This window comes from Camellia sinensis, chromosome 2 (genome assembly GCF_055761805.1).
Source record: "Camellia sinensis isolate YWXY chromosome 2, ASM5576180v1, whole genome shotgun sequence".
NCBI lineage: Eukaryota > Viridiplantae > Streptophyta > Magnoliopsida > Ericales > Theaceae > Camellia > Camellia sinensis.
In genome coordinates this window covers 70,944,765-70,961,206 of record NC_138962.1, presented here as the reverse complement: position 1 = coordinate 70,961,206, position 16,442 = coordinate 70,944,765, and the positions used below count along the sequence as shown (strand labels likewise).

At 39.2% G+C, this 16,442-nt stretch overlaps 1 pseudogene across 1 annotated transcript in view; it reads right to left on the bottom strand.

Annotated features, from left to right (window-relative positions):
• LOC114280082 (pleiotropic drug resistance protein 3-like) overlaps positions 1–16,213 on the bottom strand; it is a 28,776-nt pseudogene extending 12,563 nt beyond the window's left edge. Inside the window, exons 1-5 of the transcript XR_014361075.1 lie at positions 15,738–16,213; positions 8,219–8,362; positions 7,767–7,919; positions 7,056–7,114; positions 6,570–6,654 (exon numbers count right to left, since the gene is read on the bottom strand). The product of XR_014361075.1 is annotated as a pleiotropic drug resistance protein 3-like (transcript). The remainder of the gene's footprint in view (positions 1–6,569; positions 6,655–7,055; positions 7,115–7,766; positions 7,920–8,218; positions 8,363–15,737) is intronic.
• Between the last annotated feature and the right edge of the window lie 229 nt (positions 16,214–16,442).

Here is a 16,442-nt window from a genome sequence, read left to right as displayed (position 1 = left end):
AAGGTTTCCTTGGCTCGAGCGTAGCTTTTCTGTGTCTGGTCGCTCGAGCGACAAAGTCTTCGCTCGAGCGAGCCTGTCCAGTTTATATACACAGCAGCGGGTTTTGATCAGTCCTTTTCATCTTCTTTTTGATTCCAAACCCTAGGTCCGACTTCTCTCTCTCCCTACTCACCTTCTCTCTTAGATTTGATCCACTTAGGGAGTGTTTCTACCCTAGATCCTTTATTAAAAAGATAGAGTGAGTCGAGGGCTTCCATTTAATCTGAACATTTGGCGATTTGGAGCACTTTGGTATTTGGGCACTCATCTCTGTCTTCACCATTTGGGTTGTTTTCTTTGAGGTAGGGATTTCCTACTCCATTTTATAGGTTTTGTTCTAAGTTTTGGTATTTTGATATGTTGGGGATACCTTGGTAAATTCTGGGAAAAACCCTAGTTGTATTATTAAATTAATTTGTATAATTAATTCATGGAGTTGGGAAAAGATGGTTTAATTCATGGAATTGGGGAATTCATTGATTAAATGGCGTAGTTGGATAATTTGAATTATTTGTCTATTGAATTGTTGACATAGTTATTTTCAGTTTAGAAATAACTGTTTTGGGCTATCGGTGGAGGATAGTCGTGATTGTTGTAGACATTGCATGGGGATTAGGAATAATTGAAACTAATCACATTGGTTGAGTCATTAATTTTGACTATTGCATTGATACAGAAAATACGTGTATTGATTGAGCATTGCATTTGCATACATTGTTTTGTGTGGGAGGAGATAGGGGATGTACTCCACGGTTTAGGGGAAGATAGGGGATGGACCTCTAAATCGGATTTTTGTTTGGGAGGAGATAGGGGATGGACTCCATTAGCATCACTTTTATGTGTGCTTATTTATATAGAAGTGTTTTATTGATACAGCACTAAAATGTGTATCAATCTGGAAGTATGAAGTGTTTTGAATTGAGCTTGAGTCTCATTTGTTTGTTGATATTGGAAGAATGTGAATATGATATATATAATTCACTGTTGTAAGTTCGGCCAGGTTCTGAGCCATGTTGATTAAGTTGGAAAGTAAAAAATGTATTTTAGACAATAGTGTCATGAGGCTATAAAATGAAGTAATTGATTATCTTGGTTAACCATCTGTTGAATGCTATTGCTTTATTCATTGCTTATATGTGGTTTAGAATATTTCTACTGGGCTGTGGCTCACCCTTTATGGGAACATCATTTTCAGGTTCAGGTGATAAACTACCTCCAAGGACTTAGCTTGGGAGGATTTGGCTTCTGGTTTGAAGAAGACTACCTTTAGATAATTGTCATTATTTATTAGTACATGTAAACATTCAAGCCTAGGGCTTTTCTTGTATTGAGTTAGGACTCATTTTTTTGTATCTAAGTGTTGGCTTGGAAAGATGTAAGCCTGTAAGGCATTTTATTCAATGTTGCATGTAATACTTTATTTAGTAATACTCTGATGAATGAATTAATAAATTGTCTTCTTTAAATAATGCATGTCAATGATATATATAATGGGAGAATTTTGAGGGCGTTACATTAGCGGCTGACACGCTCAAGAGTATGGAAATCGAACCAGAGAAGCATGGATATAATAAGGATAGCCTGGTTAGTGACTCTGAGGTAGCTTTTTCCTCATGGCTAGACTACAAAGAACAGAGGGGAAAGCCGTGGAGATGCAAAAAGATGGAAGGTGGTTAAGAGACTTAACATCACCCATGATATGCTAATATTGGTCAATTCCTCCAGAAAAGCAAAAGATACAACGCCAGAAGTCCATAGAGAAAAATGATCACTAAAGCGGAAGACTCCGATATTTGCTAATCTAAGAGTGTATACAAAATGAGACATACTAATCAAAGAACATACACTCCAAAATGAGTAATGACTACAAAAAGCACACACATATTAACATGTAATGGATATTCTCGTCAATTCCAATATGCAACAAGAACTTCTCAAAAATTTCAAGCTTGCAAAACCACACTAAGAAAATCTTTTTAGATTTTTTTATTTATTATTATTTTAAAAACAAAGAAAAACAGAAAATGAACAAGCACACACTAAAAGACCCAAAAAGGAAAAAAAAAAAAAACCAATAGCAAAAGGAAAAAAAACTAAAACAAAAAAGCAAATTAACACAAGTTAAGCTTTCTCATCCAAACCGCTTTAATATGAACAAAGTTGTGAGATGCGGTTCTTGGGTGGTGTCTTAACAATGTGGTTCCCTTCCCCTTCAATGGGAACCCATCTTGACTTGGTTTCCAACTTCCTATTCATAGGTCTAGGCAAACACAACCTCTGTTCATGTTTGGTCTCAAGCAAATCAAAATAACGAGGTCTAATATTACTCTTAACCTCATTACCACCATTGAAGTGTCTACTACCCCACGAGATGTTGGAATTTCTTCAAACTCTATGAGACATGCAACTCATAGCAATAAGGGCAAATATGACCATACATACCATAATGATAACAAGTGCAAACAGAGTATACCTTCTTTTCTTTGGCCTTACCAACTTTAGGAAGTTTGAGAAGTCCACCCTCATGTTGAATTTTTTGTTCACCCTTTCCTTGAGTTCTTGTTTCATGAGATGTAGATGCACTCCCTTTTTGCTCTTTGTTATCACCAAAGCCAATGCCACTCTTGTCATAACACATTTGTTGAGACCCGATGATATTGTCCAAAGTTTTTGATCCTCTGTTCCAAAGACTAATGGTAGCCATAGCACACTTGTGCTCTTCCTCTTTCTTGACCATTAGTTCTTCCAAGGCAACTTGAGACATCTCGAGAATTTCAATCTTTTCTTCATACGTTGCATAGATTAGTTGTAGCTCATTCCTCTCTGTCTCACAAGTCAAGAGTTTTGCACAAAGAGCTTGTCGATCACTAGAAATCTTAATGGCATCATTCTTAGCCTCAGAAATCTCCTTCTTTAATTTGACATTCTCACTTTCATAGGCTTTGAGCTTGATAGTGAGTTTGTCATTCAATTTAGATAAGTTAAGAGATTCCTTATATAACTTTTCATAAGCTTGCTGAAGCTCTTCATCATCACTCCCTGAGGATTCATCATCAGTGATATTCTCAACCGGCCTCTTTGGATACTCCATTTGTCCTTCAGTTTCAGAAGCCGCCATGAAAGCAAGGAATTGTTTATGCCCCTCTTCACCTTGTGCTTCCTTGTCACTTTTATCTTTATCAGACTCGGATTCATCATCCCACGTGATAGCGAAGGCTTTCTTCTTCCTCAAACGAGTAGGGCATTCTTGAACAAAGTGGCCAAATCCTTGGCATTCATAGCATTGGACTCTTTCAGAGTTCCCTTGTATCTTTCCTTTATCCTTCTTGGTTATAGAATTAATTTTGAATTTATCTTTGCCTTTGGATTTGTGAGTTGATTCCAAAAGATTATGATTCTTTTTCAAAAAAGATTTTTTAAATTGTTTTACAAAAGCATCCGTAATCTTTGGAATCTATCTCACAATCCTCATCAGAATCCTTTCCAACTTTATGAGCACTACTAAAGGCAATATCATTTTTTTTATTTCTTTTTGAAATTCCTATGTGTCTCATAAGTTTGGAGATTTCCAACCAAATGATCTAGCTTGAGGTTGTCAACATCTTGAGCCTCCTCAATAGCCGTAACTTTTGGTTGAAACCGATCGGCCAAGGACCTCAAAATTTTCCCCACAATCTTGGATTTCGGTATTTTTTTCACCTAAATTGAAGCTAGAATTTACAATGTCACTCAACTTCGCATAAAATTCATCAAAGGTCTCACTATCTTTCATTGAAAGATTTTCGAAACTAGACGTGAGCCTTTGAAGTTTTGAGTGTTTAACCGAAGAAGTGCCCTCATGAATAGTTTGTAAGATATCCCAAGCCTCTTTTGCGACTTCACAATTGCAAATACGACTAAACTCTTCAAGTGTCACAGCGCAAAAGAGAGAATTGATAGCGTTACTATTCCAGCTACTATTTTGGTAATCAATTGTGTCCCACTTATCAATTGGTTTGGGGAAGGTTACTCCATCAACGGTAATCGTTGGTTCGGTCCACCCATACATGAGAGATTGCCAAACTTTTTCACCAATAGATTTTAAAAATGATCTCATTCGAGCTTTCCAAAAAGAATAATTGGATCCAGCTAGTAGGGGTGGTCAAACCATAGAATTTCCTTCACGAATTGAATTCATTATCACAAATCAAACAAGATCTCGCTCTAATAATTTTTTTTAAAAAAATAGAGCGACCTGCTCTGATACCAATTGAAAAATCTAGAAATCCCCTAGATATTGATTTGTGATTATATATCAATTTTAATGAGTAAATAGCAATCCCAATCAAACAATCAAAGACAAATTGACACAACGATTTAACGTGGAAAAACCACAATTGGAGCACCTCCAATTGTGATAAAAAATCACGGGCAAAAGTTACAAAACAATCCACTAAGAAGACATAAAGGAATTACACAAGTGTACTCTCAATTACCTTACGAATCCACGCCTGAATCGAACCGACCCCTATGTGCCTTTTCCAGCCCTGTCTTCACCTCAGAATTGTCTTACCCAACGTTGAATCCACAACGCCGATGTCGAATCACGACGATGAGCCACTCCGGAATCCAGCAAAGCTTCAGGCCTGAATTCCACGGAATCTGCCGAAGAACAACACTCTCTTTTGTATTGAACAAAACAAACAATCCTTTGATGTATACTTTTCAAACCAAATTTAAACTCAAACAAATATTAAAGAAACTAACAAAGAAGCTCCAGATATAAACCCTAATATCCGAGAAGAAGATCTGGAAGCCGTCACCCTAAAGACGGATAAAACCACATATTTATAGAAAACTGATCCAAGATCTCTGCTCGAGCGCAAGAATGGCTGCTCGAGCGGACCTCGCTTGAGTGTAAAATCCCAATTTCTAGTACTTTTGTAGACAGGTCAAACTTCTGGAACCAAACATTCTCCGTTCGAGCGCATAAACGGCCGCTCGAGCAGACAAGCAACTTCGAATGCATTTTTGCATTTTGCTTCGGGGCCGTTGCCCCTCAACCCCGCCTAGGCGTTGCCCTGGACCCACCAAGGGGCACTGCCCCCTGGACCTCCGAAAGAATTAACTTCTGAAACATCCTTTGCATAGGCACAATTCGGGTTGGATTCGCATCTAAAACTCGTAGGCTCACTGAAATAAAAGATCGAATACAATTATAATTGAAAGGAGTTTTGTCAAACGGGATTGCCAATAATAAAAACCTAACATGTATATATTTTAAATTAGATCCAGACACTTGGAGACCACACATGTCCATTGCTTAGACACACATGAAACATATTATAAGTTTTAAGAAAATAATTTAGAGGATACAAAGAAAAGCTATATAAATTTATACCTATTAATCCCTCTTTCTTTAAATTTTATACATTAGTGTCATGTTGCATTTTTATTTATTTTTAATGAAGTATTCCTATATATCACAGATAATAAATATATAAGTCTTAAAATTTGTGTGTGCCCCACATGTTGTGTCTGCTAATTTTTGAAAATTAACTTGTCGATGTGTCCATGTCGTTTCGCATGTTTGTGTCCATGCTTCTTAGATTCTCATTCCCTAATTTGTAACCAAGATAATAAACTGGGTGGTGCTTCAAAACATATATATGCTAGGCAAGGGACCATCGGCATGCAATTTTCTTGGAAGAGAATATTACTAACTAGTAACAAAATTGAGTAAGGCTATACAGTTTCTATTGTTTTTTTCTTCTATATATGCATGTATTGAGAGATATTGTGTGGGACGGAGTGTTGGGCAACCAAGAAACAACATGTAGATAAGATAAGTGTGGCTAAAATGAGAATGCTAAGGTGGATGTGTGGCAAGACTAGACAAGACAGAATTAGGAATGAGTGTATTCAGAAATGGGTAGGAGTGGCACCGATAGAAGATAAGTTGAGAGAGAATCGATTGAGATGGTTTGGTCATATTTAACGGAGACCAACAAATACAGTAGTGAAGAGATGCGATGTTGTAACGGTAGATGGAAGTGTTAGGGGACGGGGTAGGCCTAGATTAACGTTGGTTAGTGTTGTAAATAGATATATGAATCTACTTAATTTGACTAACGAAATGGCCTTTGATAGGGCCGCGTGGAAAAGAAAGATTCATGTAGCCGACCCCATTTGATGGGACTTAAGGCTTGGCTTGGTTTGGTTTGGTTTGGTTATGTATGTATCGAGAGATGACTTTTCAAGATTAAATGACAGTACTTAGGAGTGTATGAAAACATAAGAATCAGTTAAAACCAACCATTTTTTAAGGTAAATAGCTGAAACCAACCTTTAGAAGAAGAAATTACCAATTAGAACCCAAAACACCTGAGTTTGTAAAGTCCAAGCAGGCGCCCCTATGAGCTTTTCCTACATTGTCAGCTATGCAGATTTGCACTTCTATTTATTTTGTAAGATCATATACTAATCATTAAAATATATATATATATATATGTGTGTGTGTGTGTGTGTGTGTGTGTGTGTGTTTAAGAGACCTTGAGAGATTTTCTTAGGTTTCCAGAAAGTGCTTTCAGTAAAGTAGTCTTTCCACATCCTGGAGGACTAAGAAGCAAAGTTGTCCTGCAGCAAAGATAAGCCTACTTGAGTCAACTATTAAAACATGCAAATTTTCCACCAAAAAAAATGGTGAAATGGATTTCTTTTTCATGATTTCTTATCTATAAATGAGTATCACAGAAACAAGATTCAAGTGGTGTAAGTGACACAGACAAGAAAGGATGGAACCACTGATTAATGTAACTGTTCGAATAATGATAAGGAAAGTTGTCTGTGAAGGTGTGAACATATGCAATTAATCTCAATAGTCAACCATTGCACTTGCGTAGAATAATTTGCCTCAAGCTAATGATACTAATAAAAAATAGGGAGAAAACAATAAGATAAGATAATGCAAATCGGGAATTCCAAAGGATCGGAATAACCCTTTAGTGAAAAAACTTAAGACTGAGCTTCGAACACACCTTCCAGGCTTAATGATACCACTGACATCATCAATGATAGTAATCTTGGCCTCTTGTGACTTCAAACCAGGAAGGTTGGTACAATCTTATTAAGTGAATTGCACCAATTAATCAATTTTTAGGCACTTACATGGATAATAGCGGTTCTAATTTATTAAAGCCTGCTTTTGGACATGATAAACCCAAAACATGGATTCTCTAATCATTTGTTTTTGCAACAAAATAGCAAGTCAGATAGGACATGAATCAATTTTTTTTGTTTGTTTGTGTGTGTGGAGTTATACACACATAAATGTTTGACTTATACAATACGAACACAAGAACCACTGAATATTTGGGTTAAGGACTAGACCTTCTAATCTTTAATGGAAACATAAATGTGAATGCAGATTCAGAAGCATATGTAATGAGTTGGACAAGATGGGATGAAATAATAAATTGTTCAGGTTAAATCTTACTCATTTATATCAACCTGCCAGCAGATTTGAAGTTAAAAATGATCCAAAATTACAAAATTTTATTAAAAGTAATCTTAACCATAAGAAAAAAAAATTAATTAACATGAATACAACTGAAATTTAGATGGCAGGTACAGTATGGTTTTATTGGTCTAAAATCAACTCATCCATTAAATCTTAACCTGGACATTACTTGCAGGTATAGAAAACCTACCCAAATGCAAATACCTACACAGGACTAATGATAAGCTACAATTTTACTCCAAGAAAGTGAAATACTTACAAAAAGAATGCTCCTGAGAAATTCCATAGTGTTGGAACGGGTTTGCCATGAATCACCTCACACTCTGCTTTCACTCGCAGATTGTTATATCTCACTTCCACTATCGACAATTTTACACCAACTCTACAACAATCAATTTAAAGTTTAACCCAATAATCCATCTTTACATCTGTGAAAGGTAACGATCTAACAGTATATCTACACATGCAATTAGAGATGAAACCGAGAACCACCATCACAGATCAGGACTGAATAATTTGGTAAGAACAAACAATGGTGATATGGCACTGTAACAAGTTAAAATTTAAGACTACAAATTTCATTGCTTGACACACAGACCTTGTAGCATTAATTCCATTGAATGGTATATAGATGTGAAATACATACAATGTATTGAATGAATACAAATAAATAACACTTACTTGTCTATTCTTTTTCTCAGTTTATGCAACAAGCGAAGGTTGTCATTCTCAATGTGTTTGATGAGCTTATCAATAAACATATTTCGTTCTAGAGCACCAAGCTTAGTAACATCGACTACCCTTTTTCCTTGAGCATCAACGTTGCTTCCATCATTTTTGAAACAATATTTTGATATATATATAGAGAGAGAATGATTAACTCTATATTGATTTGTGTTGTGTCCATTTACAAAGAGAATGCACTCTCTTTATAGAGAAGAGATGATACATTGGATGCCAAATTGTAGGCACTGAAAGCATAAAGGAAAAGATGTATACTTTACATTAAGAAATATAAAAGATAAAGCTATAATATAATGCTAAAGCTATAATGCTATAACAACTATTATAACAACTATATACTAACATCCCCCCGCAAACTCAAGGAAGGAAAGCATCAACCAAGTTAAGTTTGGAGACAAGATCACTGAAGCGTCCAAGAGGATGAGCCTTAGTGAAGATACCAGCAGGTTGATTGGCAGAAGCAATAGGGAGTAGATGAACAGTACCACGAGTAACATGCTGGCGAATGAAATGATAATCAATCTCAATATGTTTGGTGCGATCATGAAAAACATCATTGTGAGCAATCTGAATAGCACTCTGATTGTCACAATAGAGAGAGGTAGGACCAGAAGAAGAAACACCCATATCAGTAAGGAGCTAGCAAAGCCAGAGAAGTTCTTGAGTAGTATCAGCAAGAGCTCGGTATTCAGCTTCGGTACTAGAGCGGGCAGTGAGGGATTGTTTTTTGCTACGCCAAGTAAGAAGAGAATCCCCTAAAAAGAAACAGAATCCCGTGGTAGAGCATCGATCCGTAGGATCCCCAGCCCAATCAGCATTGGAAAAGGCACGCAGTTCAAGAGAGAAGAAAGCAGAGTAGTGAAGGCCATGGAACAGAGTGCCTTTGAGGTAGCGAAGGATGCGGAGTAGAGCAGTGTAGTGGGGAGTGCGAGGAGCCGACATGTACTGATTGACAATGTGAACAGTATAGGCAATGTCAGGACAAGTCATTGTGAGATAGACAAGACTATCGACGAGCTGGCGATAAAGAGTAGCATCAGAGAGGAGATCCCCATCGAGAGGAGTGAGACGAATCTGAGGATCAACTGGAGTAGAGGTAGTTTTGCAATCGGTAAGACCAGTACGAGCCAGAAGATCGGATGCATATTTAGCTTGGGACAAATAGGAACCAGTAGAATCATGAGAGACTTCAAGGCCTAAGAAGTAGTTAAGAGTACCAAGGTCCTTCATCTCAAACTGACGGTGGAGAAAACGTTTAAGGCGGAGAATACCAGCTTCATCATTACCAGTGATAATCATATCATCCACATATAGAAAGAGAAGAGTGGTACCATGAGGAGTAGTCCATATAAAAAGAGCAGAGTCATAGGAGCTAGAGGTGAACCTGAAGTCATGAATGGTAGAACAGAACTTAGCAAACCAAGTACGGGGCGCTTGCTTGAGGCCATAGAGGGCACGCTGTAGTTTGCAAACCTTATGAGGTGGAAAAGTGGACCCAGGTGGAGATTGCATGTAGACCTCCTCAAGAAGATTATCATTGAGGAAAGCATTTTTGACATCTATTTGAAAAAGCTCCCAGTGGCGAGCAGCAGCAACAGCAAGTAAACTGCGAACAGATGTAAGCCGAGCAACAGGGGAGAATGTCTCCTCATAATCAATACCATATTCCTGGTTGAAACCCTTGGCAACATGACGAGCTTTGTAGCGTTCAATAGAGCCATCAGAATGAGTCCTGATTTTGTAAACCCATTTGCAGCCAATCGCAGTCTTGCCAGGAGAAAGAGCAACAAGATCCCAAGTATGAGTTTTGTCCAAGGCCTGGAGTTCATCAGTCATAGCTTGCTGCCAAAGAGGATTAGTACAAGCCTCACGATAGGAGGTAGGTTCATAAGCAGAAAAGGCAGCAGATCCAACAATATAATCACGAAGATGGATAGGAGGTTGAGTTACCCGGCGTGGTCGACCCGTAGGAGGATCGGTGGGAGGAAGAACTTGTGGAGAAGGAGGTGGTGCAATGAGAGGTGGACCTTCAGGGAGAGCAGGTTGGACGGGATCAGGAGTGAACAAGGGCGTCTCGATAAAGGAGGAACCTGTATCAAAATCATCAGAGAAGAGATCTATGGAAGGATTAGTAAACAGTACATTAGTGGAAAGTACGGGTAAGTGAAAGGAGGATAGTGAGGAAAACATTTGGTGCTCCCAGAAAACTACATGGCGGGAGATACGAAGACATTTAGAGAGTGGATCCCAACAGCGAAAGCCTTTATGTTCAATTCCATACCTAAGAAAGCAACAAAGACGAGAACGAGGTTCAAGCTTGGTGTGTTCATGGGATTGAAGCAGAACAAAACAAACAGAGCCAAAAACCCGAAGATTGGTGTATGGAGGGGGAGTGCCATGCAGACGTTCAAAGGGAGTTTGATTATGGATGATAGGGGTAGGAGCACAATTGATAGTGTAGACAGCAGTGAGGGTAGCTTCCCCCCAAAAGTTTTCAGGGCAGGAAGAAGATAGAAGGAGAGCGCGAGTAGTGTCAAGAATACGCTTATGTTTCTGTTCAGCATGGCCATTTTGCTGGGACGTGCCAGCACAGGAACGATGAGGCAGTGTACCATGACTCTGAAGAAAAGAAAAGAAATCTGAATCCCGATATTCCATAGCATTGTCAGAGCGAAAAAGTTTGATGGTTTTGGAGAATTGGGTGCGGACCATTTGGGCAAAACGATAATAAAGATGTTAAAGTTCAGACCGAGTTTTCATGAGAAAAAGCTAAGTAAACCGGGAAAAATCATCAATAAAAACAACAAAATAACGAGATCCCCCTATAGTAGTAGTGGGGGAGGGGCCCCAAATATCCGAATGTATAAGATCAAAAGGTGCAAGGGAAACAGAAGTACTTTTATTGAATGATAAAGCAGGTTCTTTGGCAAGTTGACAGGGTATACAATCGAAATTATTGGGAATTACATGACCCAATTGTCCACTAGAAACCAAAGACTTTAAGCGATTAATAGAAATATGCCCTAAGCGACAATGCCAAAGATAAAAAGGAGATAATGAGGAAGCAGATGCAGGAGCAGCGATCTAAGGAGAGTCAGGAACATGAAGGTGAATGAGTTCATAGAGACGTCCGTGCTTACAGCCAATCCCAATAGTCTGCCCCGTTTGAGGGTCCTGCACCAAACAATCAGTAGCAGAAAATATGACAGTTAGACCAAGTTCACATAATTGACCAATAGAAATAAGGTTTAAGGCGAGAGCAGGGATATGATAAACTTGAGGTAAAGATAAAGAAGATGTGGAAATAGTACCAACATGACGGACAGACATGAGGGAACCATCAGCAGTATGAATTGAGGAAATATGAAGAGATGAAGAGTTGGAAGAAAATATAGTAGAATTGGAGGTCATATGATTACAACAGGCAGAGTCAAAATACCAAGAAGAGTTACCTGGGATCACAGACAAAGCAGTAGGAGGAGGTGTACCAGAAGGGGAGAGAAGGTGTTTGAGTGTGGCCTCTACATCCGTTGGAGAAAAGAGAGAGGTAGACAGAGCAGGTGACTCAGAGAAACCCTCAGAGGCAACAGCAGCAGTGTGATGAGACTGATTCCCATAAACAGCAGCAGTGTGATGAGACTGATTCCCGGAACGATAAAAGCTTCCTCGAGAAGAACCACCACGAGAGGAGTGGCTATTGGAGGATGATCGGGATGGATTGCGAAAACAATCCTGTTGCAGATGACCAGGACCAAGTTTGTTGCAGTATCGACGAGATCTAACGGGGCAATTGACCAGGAGATGTGTTGAAGGAAGGCCCCGATTATGACAATAGAGGCAGGCAGTGGTCCGCTGGGTAAATAATGGACGGTACGGAGAGTGGCAAGAACAGAGTCCACATGATGAGTTTGAAGAGTACCGAGACGAGTTTCCTCTGATAGCAGCTCAGAAATAGCTTGTTTAAGAGTGGGCAATAGATGGTGATGAAGCAGAGAGGCACGTACGGGCTCAAAAGAGGAAGTAAGAGCCATGAGAAAGTGCACTAACCGTTGCTGATTACGATAGATAGTAAATAAAACAGCATCTTCTTGGTGAGGCCAAGTCGGTTCTGAAAGAGCAAGCTGGTCCCAAACAGAGTACATTTGAGAAAGGAAGTCATTAATGGACTGAGTGGATTCTTGGCGCATGCGGTGAAGTTGGCTCTGAAGTTGATATTGATGGGCAAGACCAGTAGTCTGGTATCGGTCTTTCAAAAAATCCCAAATGTCTTTTGTAGGAGAAGTTACAGAGTCCAGTTGAAAGCGACCAAACTGAAGACTGATAGAGGTAACAGAGGTATTGCGAAACCAGGTAATGATTTGGTAATTCTTACTGTCCCATTTCTCAAGTCGGTCTTCATATGTAGCAGTAGTAGTAGCAATAGCAGTAGTATCATCAGTGTCAGTGTCTTTCACCGGTTGGGTCACATCCCCGATGATAATGCGCCAGAGCTTCTTTCCTTTGAGGAAGGAAGACATGGCTTAGGCCCACAAAACATAGTTGGAGCCATTCAGAATAACGGAATTGGGATGGGAGGCATCATGGCGATCCATAATAATAGTTGAGTAGAATAGACCTGTAAGAGCAAAATTAGGTAAAACAGAGTGTACCAGTGAGTTCGGAAGGTCGAAAATAGCTAGGAAATGTATGTTGTGCAGAGATGATGTTAGCAGAATGAAAAATGATGTCAGCGGCGCATGTTAGCAGACTGGTGCATGCACGACTCACGGTAGCAGGCTGGCGCACGCGGGTACACGATAGTGGAACGGCGCAGGCGCGGCTCACTGTAGAGGGATGGCGCATGCGGGTGCACGGTAGTAGATGCGGCGCATGAAAGAGCAGACCTGAAGGCGCGTGAAGGCGCGCGTGAGAGTGGAAACGGAAGCAGAGACGCCCCGAGCACAAAGGCGGCGCGTGAGAGCGCGTGAAGGCGTTTTTTATGACGGGCGTGGTGCCGTTGGAATTGTAAGGAGATTCCGAGCTGTTTGGTGCCGTGTGAGAGTATGTGAAGGCGTTTCTGTAACGCCCTCAAAATAAACCCATTATATATATCATTAACATGCTATAATTAAAGAAAACAATTCATTAATTCATTTATCAGAGTATTACTAAATTAAAGCATTACATGTAACATCAAATTAAATGCCCTACGGGCTAACATCTTTCCAAGCCAACACTTGGACACAAAATATGAGTTCTAACTCAAATACAAGTAAAGCCCTAGGCTTGAATGTTTACATGTAATATCACATAAGTAAATAACAACTAAACTAAACAGAGTCTTCAAATCCAATTCCTTCCAAGCTAAGTCCTTGGAGGTAGCTTATCATCTGAACCTGAAAATGATGTTCCCATAAAGGGTGAGCCACAGCCCAGTAGAAAAATACTAAACCAAATATAAGCATTGGATAAAGCTATAGCATTCAATAGATGGTTAACCAAGATAATCAATTATGACTTGTGACTATCTTATGACACTAATGTCTATGCCATGTTTAAATTACCATTATTATCAATATGGCTCAGAACCTGGCCAAACTTACTACAGTGAACTATATATCATATTCACATTACTTCCAATATCAACAACACAGACGAGACTCAGGCTCATATCAAAACACTTCATACTTCCCATTTGATACACATTTTAGTGCTGTATCAATATCATGTAAAAACACTTCAATATAATAAGCACACATAATAGTGATGCTAATGGAGTCCATCCCCTATCTCCTCCCAAACAATAATCCGGTTTAGAGGTCCATCCCCTATCTTCCCCTAAACCGTGGAGTACATCCCCTATCTCCTCCCACACAATATGCAAATGCAATGCTCAAACAATACATGTATTTTTCTGTATTAATTCAATAGTCAACTTTATGACTTAAACAAATTGATTAGTTTCAATTTTCCCTAATCCACATGCAATGTCTACAACAAACACGACTATCCTCCACCGATAGCCCAAAACAGTTATTTCTAGACTGGAAATAAATATATCAACAATTCGATAGGTGAGTGATCTAAATTATCCAACTACACCATTTAATCAATGAATTTCTCAATTTCATGAATTTAACCAAATTCCCCAATTTCCTTAAATTAATCATACAAATTAATTTATTAATACAACTAGGGTTTTTCCCAAAATTACCAAAGTAACCCCAACATATCAAAATACCAAAACTTAGAACAAAACTTATAGAATGGAGTAGGAAATCCCTACCTCAAAGAGAAGAACTCAAATGGAGGAGATGACAAAAGTCCAAAGTGCCCCAAATTCTCTCTTTTTCAGATTAAACGAAAGCTCTCACGAAGCTCTACCTTTCTTCCAAAGGAACTAGGGTAGAAGACCACAAGGAATAGATCAAATCTTAGAGAGAGGTGAGAGTAGAGAGAGAAACTCTCAAATGGCGGTTTTTAAAGAGTTAGGGAAAAGAAATAGGTCAAAAAGTGATCCAAAAAGTGAGATCACGGACTGATGTAGTCGATTCCCCGCTCGAGCGTGGAAAACCCCGCTCGAGCGTCAGACACAGACTCACGCTCGAGCGTGAAAAGATACGCTCGAGCGTCGATTGCACACTTCCAAAAGTTTTGCAGGCGATGGCATTCGCTCGAGCGTCAAACTATCCGCTCGAGCGGAAGGACAAAATCAAGGGATCACGCTCGAGCGTAAAAACTACCGCTCGAGCGGATGAACTGCAGAGTAAAGTACTGGAAGATGGAAAACCACGCTCGAGCGTCAAAACTCCCACTCGAGCGGAGAAGCAACAACGAAGGGCCCGCTCGAGCGTTAAGAATTCCGCTCGAGCGTGAAGGCCAAAATCTGGGCATCACCTTTTGGTTTCAAAGTGCAACCAACCCGTTTTAAACCTGCCCATCACAACCCAAGACTCAAATACAAAGAGTAAAGGCTAGAAGTGATAATGATACAAAAACAAGTCTGCGGAACCAAGTCCAGAATACAGTATACAAAGGAAAGAAAAATCGGGATCGCTAGGTGTGGTGCCGTTGGAATCGTAAGGAGATTTCGAGCTGTTTGGTGTAGTGCCACTGTGTATAGGACTAAGCACCAAAATTGAAAAAAGTTAGAATTGTATAACTGGGCTCTGATACCATGAAACAATAGTTTGATAGAGAGAGAGAGAGAGAGAGAGAGAGAGAGAGAGAGAGAGAGAATGATTAACTCTATATTGATCTGTGTTGTGTCCATTTACAAAGAGAATGCACTCCCTTTATAGAGGGGAGATGATACATTGGATGCCAAATTGTAGGCACCGAAAGCATAAAGGAAAAGCTGTATAAAAAGCATAAAGGAAAAACTGTATACTTTACATTAAGAAATATAAAAGGTAAAGCTATAATATAATGCTAAAGCTATAATGCTATAACAGCTATTATAACAACTATATACTACCAATTTTCATCAGGCAAAGATGATCTCAACCGTTCAAATGTAGGCAGTCTCTCAATTGCAGCCCACTGTAAGGCACATTCATCATCAACATCATCCTTCACAGAACTCAAACCTGAAATGCTTCTGAAACTAGAGCTATGGCGCTGAAACGATGACCCCAAATCAAACTTCTTCCTATCTCAGCTAGCTCAACTCTCGGAGACTCTATCTCATCATTACCAACCAATTGAGCCATACTGGATCACCCAGGAGAGACTAAAGTGGGATGGTAAGACAAGCTACAAATGTAGATGCATATAACTATATATAAACATGGTGTCTTCTCCTGGCTTTAGACTAAAGATTGGTGAGGTAAGACCATGCATAATGCATGTTTCTATGTATTAAAAAGATTGATGAATTAAGGCCATGCATCATGCTTGTTTCTATGTATTATATGGATTGATGAGGTAAGACAATGAGAGAGAGAGAGAGAGAGAGAGAGAGAGAGAGAGAGAGAGTTTCAGTAGCTTATGGGTTGCAGGCTCATGCCCAGACCCCAAGAAAAAAATTTGATAAAATTATTCCACCAGCACAAGTTACAATGCTAGACAGAGTTGACTCACTACAAGAAAACACATTTTTGGCGACCATTTTTGGCTACCAAAACAAATTTAGTCGCCAAAAGTGTGGGAATTGGCTACCAAAATTAATTTTAGTCGGCAA